The sequence below is a fragment of the Ursus maritimus genome, unplaced genomic scaffold, assembly GCF_017311325.1.
Source record: "Ursus maritimus isolate PB19 unplaced genomic scaffold, ASM1731132v1 scaffold_20, whole genome shotgun sequence".
NCBI lineage: Eukaryota > Metazoa > Chordata > Mammalia > Carnivora > Ursidae > Ursus > Ursus maritimus.
In genome coordinates this window covers 39049985-39061648 of record NW_024424453.1, presented here as the reverse complement: position 1 = coordinate 39061648, position 11664 = coordinate 39049985, and the positions used below count along the sequence as shown (strand labels likewise).

The following is an 11664-nucleotide window of genomic DNA, read 5'->3' as shown; positions in this document are numbered from 1 at the left end:
TGACTAGTATGATGTGATACCGAGTAAGCGGAGGCTGGGGGCGGGAGGAGGCTCCTGCTGACGGCAACGTGAAGGAGGCCTCTCTGAGCCCAGGCCCCAGGAGCCAGGGTCGTGTGCTGAGGGCTGAGGGAACAGAGACGGAGTTGGCAAGCCTAAGGAAAAGAAGGCAGGCCAGTGGGCCTGGAGAGGAGCGAGCAGGGCAAAGAGGAGGTGGAGGTGGGGAGGGGGGCCCCCTGCAGGCCGCGGTAGGGCCCTGGGATCCTGTAACAATACTAATCCAGCGACCTAGCATTTCCGTGGCCCAGATACTCTCAGGGGTTTCACGTACTGTAACTCATTCTATCCTCATGACAAAGGTACATTCCTATCATTACCTCCTCTTGCCACAAAGGAAGAAACCGAGGCCCAGGGTGATGTGAGAAGGCTCCCACGGTCGCAGAGCCACGGGGGAAAGAAAGTGGGGCTTCACACCCAGGCAGCCCGGCTCTCTTATTTCCTCAGGTTGTAAGCAGCGGGGCGTCATGATCTGATTTATATTTGGGCCAAACCCTGTCTATGGCCTCCCGGTGTGACTGACCCACCCCAGTGCGACGGCATCCCAGCGCTCCGAGGACTGCGTTCAAGGCCTGGATTAGCAGTGGGCTGTGCCCGCTGTAATAATTTTCATAATGGGCTTCAAATGGAAGAACCCAGGGAGGTGAAAATATTATGGCATATTGCCTTTTTAACTTCCACTTTGCTTCTTTATAACCACCCTCGATATGTTACTCTTGCCCCTTGTTGAATGTGGAAAACAATATAACCATCCAACTGCAAAGACTGTAATATCAGCAGCCAAATTACTTTATTGGCTGTGGTTAACAATGGGTTTTCTCTCCTCCACCGTTTCTGATAAAATGTTTGCACAGCATTATATGGGGAAATATAGAGCTACAGCAATAAAAAACGAACAAGGATAATTTGTGTGTTGGCATTTCCACAATAGAATGTCAAATATTTCATACCCTGGTGATACTGAGCCTTTCCAAGCTTACTGCTACATTCTTTGAAAAGAATGCTTTATGTTCATTTTATTATTAATCTTAAGCTGCACATATAGATTATATATACTCTTTTTGCACAATGTTTCTCAAACAATATTTTAAGGTCTGTAATAAAAATAAATATGTCTTGAGCATTGAAAATGATACTGCATCAGGTGAACTAACGGCAGTTGCCACTGTCAGAGAACATTCTTTCTACAGACCACCCTGTCTTCATTTCACGTGGTGCCTGTGTCCTTTTCAGAATTCCTTGCAGTGATCACTTTTACAAACAGAGTTTGTTGCTTTTACAGAGCGTGATGATTAATCAACATGAACTCATTCCTCCAGTTCTTTATACGGAAACTTTCTAGCTGGTAGGGCAGGATCACCAGATCCCAAATTTAACTAGGAATCATCACATTTTAAGAGTGCTTACAAATCACAAATCGTAAGATGAATTGAAAAGTGATCCATATGCATCATTTGAATGTTAGGGCTTTTTTATCCTTAAGAAATAGCTTTTAAATTAAACCACAATAGACATTTTCAATAGGAAAGTATCAAAGTGAAAAAAAGGGCGGGGGGCAAGAGAGACCTATAGTGAACTCTGGTTTTGCATTTTACAAAGAACCCTCGAAAGCAGGATGGTCCCATCCCCAAGGCTCCCTCTGGTACGTAGGCACCTGGTGAGGACCTCACATGGGGCACCTGGTTTGCCATCCAGGTACAAGTCTGCAAAAGATGGGATGGGGGTTCAGGAAGCCTCCAGAGGGTGAGGACCTCGAACCTGAGCTGAATGGTCTTCAGAATCACAAGATCAGTTAGTTGCAGACCTGAGTATACACCTCATATCTGGTGCTATTTTTTTTTTCATGGCAAAGATGGAAACAAATGACCTTTCACACCCCAGTGGGAGCAGCGGGTGAAGATGTCATGAACACCTGGCATCTGACAATTGGATAATTGGTACCCAGGTCATAGGATGGAGATGGTGGGTGTGATTCTTTGAAGAGTGGTCTCCCAAAGATCTGTCCACATGCAAATCCCCAAACCTGTGAATAATACCTGATATGGCAAAAAGACGTGATTAAGTTAAGGATCTTTGGAAGAGGAATCTATCCTGGATTATCTAGGCGGGCTCTAAATGCAAGCATGTGTGTCCTTCTAACAGTGAGGCAGGAGTTTCGACACAGATCCACACAGAGGTGAAGTGATATGAAAACGAGGCAGAGACCAGAGTAATGCAGCCACGAGCCAAGAATCGCCTGTCACCACCAGGTGAGGCAAGGAATCTCCACAAAGTCTCGGTAGGAAGTACAACCCTGATAACACCTTGATTTCAGCCTCTAGAACTGAGAGAATACATTTCTGTTGTTTTAAGACACTAAGTTTGTGGCAATTTGTTACAGAAGCCATAGAAAACTAGCACAGTGGGTAACGGGTGGAGGAGGGAGAAGGAAAGGGATTTTTTTCTTTGAAGGAGAACTTTTGATTACTTTTTAAAAAAGATGTATTTATTTGAGAGAGAGAGAGAGAGAGAGAGCAGGGGAAGGGCAGAGGGAGAGGGAGAGAATCTCAAGCAGACTCCCCAGTGAACTCCAAGCCCGACACAGGGCTCTATACCAGGACTCTGAGATCAAGACCTGAGTCGAGATCAAGAGTTGGACCTTTTTTTTTTTTAAAGATTTTATTTCATTTATTTGAGAGTGAGCGAGAGAGAAGGTGTGCACAAAGAGCTGGATGTTTAACCAACTGAGCCAGCCAGGTGCCCTTATGACTTCCATGCACAGAAAATTCAACAGTGTACCCTTAGCCCAGTTTAGCGACCCGTTCTTTAGCCTTTGCCTTTTCCAGCTTGGCAATGAGAGCCACCGACTTTGGACCCAGTTGTCGCCTCCCCATTGACGGATCTCATCGTCTCTGTCATTGTTATGGTCCTGATTAGCTTCCACCTGCTTAGCCAGAGTTCCTCTGTCTTCCGAGTTAACCTGTGTGACGGCGACCGTGGTGCAGGTCTTCCTGGGGACAGATGCCCCAGCCTGGCCTTCCCCCTGCTAATGAGGTAGGGACCCCCCCATCTTACGACCCAGGACAGTCAGGAGGACAACCAGCTCAGTGGGATCCACGTCATGTGCAGTCACCACCAGCGGAGCCTTCTTGTTTCCCACCAAGGCGGTGACAGTATTAACCCCAGCTCGAAGGACAGGTGGCCTCTTAGTGTGCACATCCCCTTTGCCGACAGCTTTCTTCTCAGCCCGGAACAATAATCTCTGCTTCTTCTCTTGCTTTGTCTCTGGTCTGTGTTTGTGGGCCAGCTCGAGCAGCTGAGGAGTTGTTTGGCGGCCCAAGGCCTGTGTGAACTGGTTCATCGCGGGAGGCACTTGAAGATTTTACAGAGAATAGCCCTTTGCCGCTGCAGCCGGATGTAGTGGGGCCATTTGACAAAGCAGGTGAGGTCCCTTTGGGACTGGATGTCCTGTCCAATGCCAAAATTCTTGGCCTTTTCTCAAACAGGGGATTGATACTTTTGGCATCGTGGACGGCTGGAGGAGAGAGCAGGAAGCTATTTTTTAGCTGCATACTTAAGGAGGCTAGAACCTTCTGTTAAGTCACTGTGCAAGGAGTCTGGGGGCTGGCAAACAGCAACAACACCCCATGGCAGGCAGCATTCTCAGATGGCCACGATCTCCACTCGCTGGTGTTTCTCCCGTGGCTGTTCCTGCACATGGCATAGAGATTTTGCAGCTGTAGTTAAGATTCCTGACCAGTTGGTTTTAGAGCAGATTATCCCTCTGGCTCCAACCTAGTCACATAAGCCCTGTGAATGGAGAGAATCTTCTCCAACTGGTAACAGAAAAGAACATCAAGAAGAGAAGAAAAGAACAGAACAGAACATCGTTGAGATGCACTCCAGCTGGCCTGGAAGAAAGCAAACATCCGCGATGGGAACCCTTGACAGAGAAGGCTCTCACAGCTGAGAGTGATGCCCATGTGACAGCAGTGGAGACCTTACTCCTAGAGCCATAAGGAAACAGACTCTGCCAACACTTATTGAGAACCACAGCCTCAGCCAATGCCTTGATCTGACCTCGTGACACTTTGAGCAAGCAAGAACCCAGCCACTTTGTGCCTGACTTCTGATCTACAGACCTGTAAGCTAATAAGTGGCTATTGTTCTAAGCTGCTGGGTGTGTGGTAATTTGTTACACAGCAAAGGTAACCGAAACACAACCCCAGTTGCAGAACTGACCTGGGTGGGCAGAGAGACTGCAGGTATGACCGAGTTCTCTCCAGTGTCCTGGCCTACTCGTTCCCCACCTTCCTCCATCACCAGGACACAGAGAACACTGTGTGCTGGGACTGTAAAGGATCTATCAAAGCCCAGGACACACTTTCTGTCATCTGATCTATCCAAATTAATCCTGAAGGAATCAAGTTCTTAGCCTGGCAGATCCTTTAGGCAGGTGCTAAAATCATGCGATACGGAGAATAAACTTGCCAATTCCCAAATGGAATCCCATTTGTGGCACATGCACACACACACAACTGCAGAGCTAAACGTTACCATATATTTTGCCCATTTTCAAGAGGAAGAAACTACAGATATTCACCACTCTAACCAAGAAGAAGAAAACTGCACTGGACTCAAGTCAGAGAATAAGTCTCATCTCTCCATTCATTCCAGCCCCCTAATTTTCTGGAATGTGCTAAGCCCCTCCCTGCTCTAAGGCATTTTCATTTGCACAAGGTTTCCTTCTGTCTGAAGTAGTCTTTCCTCCACTCTTCAAATGGCTGAGTCCATCCTTAAGGTTTCAACTTAAATACAATTCCCCAAAATCTCCTTTCTCTGACTCCCCAGTCTAAAAGTTGGTCTCCACTATCAGTGTCCCCCAGTTTCTACTCTTCCCTTTCTTGGCACTTTATCACATTCTGTAATTATATATTGATTTCTCTTTCTGCTCGCTGGACCACTAGATATAGGTTTATATATTATTCAGCACTCTCTTGGTGGCAAGCAACAGAAATCCTGTCTGGCTTGATTAAACTATAAAAGAGGAGTAGCTGGTATGATTCAAAGAAGACACAGCCTCCACAAGGGCAGGAACGATGGATACTGTAGACCTTCTCAGTCCTTCTCCCACAATTCCAGCCACTTCAGAAATGTGGGCACCACCATTCACATTCAGATTCCTAGGAGAGGGCTTCTGGTAGGCCAGGTTGGGTTGAGTTTCTGCCCTTGGACATCACTGCAAGTGTCAGTGATGGGCCCAGCATGAGAACAAGAAAGCACCATCTGTTACTTTGTTATTAGGAGGGAGGAGGGAGGAGGTGGATGGCTTTCAGTAGGGAACATACCAGCTTTACCACTTTGTCTGAACCTGGATTGTGGGTAAGGCTCTGGACTGAGCCGTGTTACTGTGTCTACGGGTCTGACTTTTTCAGTCTCCCTGCAGGTCTTTCAGTCTTTGGATAGTACACGTCTCCAGCAGGTGTTACCACCATCAAGAGGATTTATGTCCCTGCCTAGATGCTACAGGTTAAGTATTTGTGTCTCCCCCAAATTCATATGTTGAAACCTTATCCCCAGTGTGATGGTATTAGGAAGTGGGGCATTTGGGAGGTGGTTAGTGTTCTTATAGGAGAGGCCCCAGAAAGTTCCCTCCCCTCTTCTGCTATGTGAGGACACGATGAGAAGGCACCCGTCAATGAGCCAAGAAGTGGCTCTCACCAGACAACGATGAATCTGACATGACCTTGATCTTGGACTTCCCAGCCTCCAGGGCCGTGAGAAACAAATTTCTGCTGTTTATAAGCCACTCAGTCGACCATATTTTGTTATCGTAGCCCAAACACACAGAGATTGGCAGTGACAAGTGTGGTGCTGCTCTAACACACACCTCAACTGTGAAGGTGGCTTTGGAACCGGGTAGTGGGCAGAGGCTGGAGGAGGTCGGAGATGTGTGCTAGAAAAGCCTACGCTCTGTGAAGGCAGCTTTAAGGGCAATTCTGATACAGCTCAGAACGAGAGCTGGAGAGGAAGCCTCGATCTTCCTAGAGAACACTTGAGTGCTCTTGAACAGGTGTTCCCAGCAACACGCAGGTTAAAGGCCATTCCGATGAGCTCTCTGATGGAGGGAGGACATGTTACTGGACAGTGGAGGAAAGGCCATTCTTGTTAGCAAGTGGCAAAGGGCTGGGCTGAAACGTGCTCAGGTTCTAGTGTTTTGTGGAAGGCAGAACTGCAAGTGATGAACTTGCATATTTAGCTGAAGCGATTTCTAAGCAAACTGTTGAAGGAATGGCCTGGCTTCTCCTGACGGCAAGAAGAGAGAAATGACTTAAAGATGGAATTTTTCATCAAAAAGGAAGCAGAACTTAAAGATTTGGAAAATTCTCAGCCTATTTAGTTTGTAAAAAATGAGGCAGGGTGCTGGGCAGAGAACGCTAAGGGTGTGGCTTAACCACATCTGATCAGGAGAGTGTCTGAATCAGCCCCGTCCTCAGAAGCCCGGAGCTATTGTCCGAGACAATGGAGGAACAACCACCTATGGGAACTCAGAGGTCCGCAGAGTGGTTACAAAAGAGGGGCTTCTGGTGCTTGCAGGACCTCTGTCTTCCCACCAGAAGCTCTGCTTCTCACCCTTAGGATAGCAGGGGGGGAGGTGCCAAGGTTTCTGAGCTGCTCCAAGTGTGGCTCCCATGGAACCAAGGCACCATGGCCACCCCTCCAGAGGGAACCAGAAACTTGGCTGGTGTCTGTGGGGCACTGTTTCTGCAGAATGCTTGAGCTGTGGGGGCATGGCAGCTGCCACCTGATTTCAAAGGATGACCAGGCACAAAGCTGTGGGGGGTGGGGCATTAGGCTAAGCCATAGGGGCAGGGCCTCCTGGTGGGGGAGTCCAATGCCTACCTAGCAAAGATGCAGGGGGCTGGTGGGGGCGGGACCTCCACCCCAATGGGCCCAGAAGGGGAGACTTCCGCCCCAGTGGGCCTGGAGGGCAGAGCATCAAGCCACAGAGAATTACTGTCATGCCTTAGGAATTTTTTTAAAAGATTTTAATTAATTAATTTGACAGAGAGAGTGAGAGAAAGAGAGAGGAAAAAGAGAGCACAAGCAGAGGGAGCGGCAGGCAGAGGGAGAAGCAGATTCCCCGCAGAGTGGAGAGCCCAGTCCCTGGGATCATGACCTGAGCCGAAGGCAGACGCCCAACCAACTGAGCCACCCAGGCACCCCTCGTGCCTTAGGATTAAATGTTGTTCACCCCACTGGTTTTCGAACATGTTCAGAACCAGTCATTCCTTCCTTCTTTCCTATTTCTCCCTTTGGGATGAGAATATCTACCCTGTAACTGCCTACCATTGTATTTTGGAAGCACATAACATCTTTGATTTCATAGGTGCACAGCTGGAGAGGAGTTGCCTGAAGACAAATTGGGACTTAAGCGTCCCCTGTATCTGGTTTAGATGATACTTAGTTGAGACTTTGGACTTTGACTTTGGAGTTGATGCTGGAACAAATTAAGGCTTTGGGGGCCATTGGGATAGAATGAATGTATTTCACATGCCAAAAGAACATGACGTTAGGGGTCTGGAGCAGATTGTCAGAATATTTGTGAATACCAGTCTATAGTATTTTGTTCTAGACTAAGACAACAGATGAACTGGATACCATATGCTAGCCCAGCCTGTGTGCTCCATGGAGCTGGATGGGGTCCACCCTTGACAAGGCAGCAGGGTGTAGTGAGAAAAACCCGGCTCTAGAGGAGCCCTGAGTAGGAATCCTACTTACCACTGTGACTTTGGCGCATTTATCCTGAGGCTCAATTTCCACATTTATAAAATGGGTATACTTATATACACTTGTGAGTGCGTTGCTTTAAATGGCTAATAAAGCCTTCCAGATTCTTCTCTACAATATCACCTTATTTTCTGCATACCACCAATCACCATGAGAAATTATTTTGTGTGTACATTTATACCTTTATCTCCCTATCAGAATGACAGTTCTAGGAGAGCAGGAACTTATTTAAATTATTCAAGGCTGTATTTTCAGTGCCTGGTACATCATAGGTGCTCAATAAATATCTATTGAATAGAAGAATCACGAATGAATAAATGGGGACCCAAGAGGGAAACAGAAGAGAATACAATGGGGATCACTTTCTCTGGCCTCTCACGTGGAGGGAGGGGGCAGTTCTAGCAAATCGGCTGCACCCTATGAGCCACATTTTCTGTGTTCCTGTTATCCTATTTGTTTTCCTTTCGTTGTCCCCACGGCCTTAGTCATTCTTTTTAAACATTCCAACTATGTCTCAGCAGTGCCACAAGGTAATAAAAGAAAGGCTGAGCGTCAGAGGAACTCCCACCTCTGAAGAGACCAGGACACGGGTGACCATAGCTTATGAGCTGGGAATCCTGCTGGAGGTGCCCCCTCTATCCTGATTCAACCCTGGAGGCTCCCAGGTAGTTTATCTGAAGAAAGTAACAATTTCCTTAACACTTCCTTACAAGTATGAGGATCAAATGACATATTGTATATATAAAGGTCCTCCATAAAGGACCTGACACATAGTAGGTCCTACATGCACGTCTGTACTAGAAATCACCCTAAAATTCCGTGATCCCAGCTCAGTACATACTTTTCCTTCAGAAATTTCTACACGTTACCAATGAGTGATAAACTGTACTTTCTCGGAATTACTGCCAGCTCCGGCCAGTGCATTTCCTCTTTTTCAAGGAGAAAAAAGAACCCAAACGGTCCCTTCTTTCTCAACGTCGTGGCAACTCGGCTCTGGCAGAGGAAATGTAAAGTGCCCCATGAGCCGCCAATCTGAGGTGTCATCTCGAGATTCTCCTGTAAAGAAGTTAAACAAGCAATGGAATGCCTGACCCCTTATTCTGAAGTTTTTCCACCTGCTTTGTAATCAAACACCCGTTTATGGCCCTGGGGGAAGCAAGGGTGAGCTGTGAGCCGTTGCAGTCAGTTTTCAAGCAAAGTTCTTTGTGGGCCTGGCAAGATTCCTCCGAAGAGTCAGGGCACCCCACCCATTGTTCCTGGGGCTCTGGGGAGACCCAGACTGATTCATGCCTGTGAGGACGCTGCCCAGACCGCCCAGAGCGGGCCAAGAGCACCGTCTCCTGAGAAAATGCAACTTAGAGCAGATGGGTCACCTTTTAGCCCTGGGGCCTTAGAATTATTTGTGAGCTGTTTTTTACCTTTTAAAATACTTCAGCCTATTTAATCTTGACAAAACTCCTGCAGGACTCTGCTGGGAAATCTCAAATTCTAAGATTTCAGAAATCCAAGGAAGCCGGGGGTGGGGGCCAGTGAAGTTCAGCAGATCTCACTGGTCAAACCTCCTCCCTGTGGGACCTTGGGGGAAGCTACTTTAACCCCTCCGTGAAATGGGAATAATAGTACGCATCCCATGAGTGTAGAATGAGGATTGATTTCTTGGAACAGTGCCTGGCACATGGTGTCATTCAAAAAATGCTTCTTTCTCCCTTTCCCCTTTCCTCTGTTTTGCAGAAGACTATCTTCGGTGATTGAGTAGAAAATACATAAATGTGACTTAAAAATTAACCTCATGCATGGAGAACAGTGAAAAGAAACTCTCCGTCCTATTGCTAACTCTTACTCCCCTCTCGAAGAAGGTCCGTCTCTTGCGCATCCATCCAGATGGTCAATAGACACGCATTTGTATTTGTGTGCACTTTAAAAAAAGACAAACAGTACCACACATCACGCTACGCCTTAAAAAAAAAAATAACAGCTCTATTGAGATATAATTCACATACCATCCAAGTCACCCATCTAAGGTGTGCCTTGCTTTCTTATGTATCCTTTATCTCAGATAACTGCATATCAGCACGATTACAGCTGTCTCTTTCTTTTCTATGACTGCATCTCATCCCGCTGTATGGATGTACCATGATTTTATTTATTTACTCCCACATTGCTGGGCATTATGGTTGCTGCCAGCGCTCCCATGATAATGAACACCCTTGGACTTAGGTCTTGGTCCTGTCCAGATACTTCTCTGAAGTTTCTCTTCTTGTCCCTATCCCTTTCCTGGGAGACTGGCTCTGTTCCTCAGTTATGTCAATATCATGCCTCACAAACCCACATGTGCACAATGCTGGCAAAATAGATCTCCACATTGTTCTGTTGCTTCCGGCCTGTGGTTTTAACATATACTGTAACATATGTTATTATTAATTATTATCGCTACTATTATCGAGACTGATCATTCTGACAGCAGCTTGAAGGAAGCAACAGGGAAAGACTGGGGGATGTTTTTGGCTTAGTTTCAATAGAACACTATTTGCTGAGTGTCGAGGTTGGGTTTGGCAAGAGATAATCACGGACAAGTCAAGCAGGATGTAAGGCCCATTTCTCTTCACTTCCGATCCCCCTGCACTTAGGGATGAACTTACATGGGTTTGCATAAAACTCATCCTTAGTTACTGCAACAGTTGTCTTAGACAACCTAAGGCTGAAATGAAGACTCCTGAGAACCTGTCTGACAAGGGACCAGGGGCATTTTCAGTCTGCTTCAGAATAACAACAGGAAATACTTGCACAAGTTTTTGCCATATGCCAGGCATGACTCTAAGCTCTTTACACGTATTAATCAGTTGCTCCTTACGACAAGCCTGGGAACTGTTACTGCCGCAACCACCCCATTTCACAGAGGAGGAAACTGAGGCATGTAGAGGCTCTACAACTTGTCCAGAGTCTTCCAGCTAGTGAGGCAGGAAGCCAGCATTTGCCCGGAGTCGAGCTCCCTTACCTCATTCACTGCTCCTGTCTCCTGCTGCTGAGACTGCAGGAGCGGCTTGCTTTGTGTCTAAGTAACGTCACGCAAGAGAACCAGGCCCCGGGCACAATGAGGGACACACAGAAGACACGAGCTACATTACAATTAATGTTCTTGTATTATTCCTGAGAGCTACATTCTCCTGCTTCTTGTTAAAATTCTTCATCAGAGGTATATTCTCTTGGGCCTTAAAGGCTTTGAGGGGTCTCCGATAAAACATGCCTAGGGAAACAGAAAGGATCCCTGGTGGAAATGAGTCCCCTGGAGGGAGCCAGGCCCTAGGCTGAATTTCTGCTGAGCAACCTGCTAGCTGTGTGGCCTTAGGCAACCGTCTTTGTCTTCAGTAAGCCTCAGTTTGAGAAACGGGAAACTGAGCGTCTGCCAGGGCAGCATGGACTGCTGTGAACGCTGAATAATGACCTTGAAGCTGTCAGCCCTGGGCCTGGAGCAGGGAGACTGTGGAGAGGGGCAGTGAACACATAAACCCTAGAGTCTCAGCGCTTGGTTTCAACACCTGCCTCTACCGTTCACCAGCTGGGCCAAGTCAGGCAAACCACTTCTCCGCCTCAGTGCCTCATCTGTAGAATGGGGCTCTTGATGGGGTCTCTGTGATGCCATTGCAACGGTGACATGAGATACACCTGCAGGGTACCTATCAGTATGGAGGGGGGTCAGGTACGGCTATCTTCGTTGTCTGGGTTTTGTTTTTAATGCTTGTGTCAGTCAGGGCGCTCCAGAGAGACACTTTATGACCTGCTGTAGTAGTTTGCTTGGGCTGCCTAACAAAATACCAAAGACTGGGAGGTAAGAGGAGGGGG

The 11664-nt window shown here is 47.2% G+C and overlaps 1 pseudogene; it reads right to left on the bottom strand.

Moving 5' to 3' along the window:
• Window positions 1-2824: 2824 nt before the first annotated feature.
• On the bottom strand, window positions 2825-3605 carry LOC103681977 (annotated as a pseudogene).
• Between the last annotated feature and the right edge of the window lie 8059 nt (window positions 3606-11664).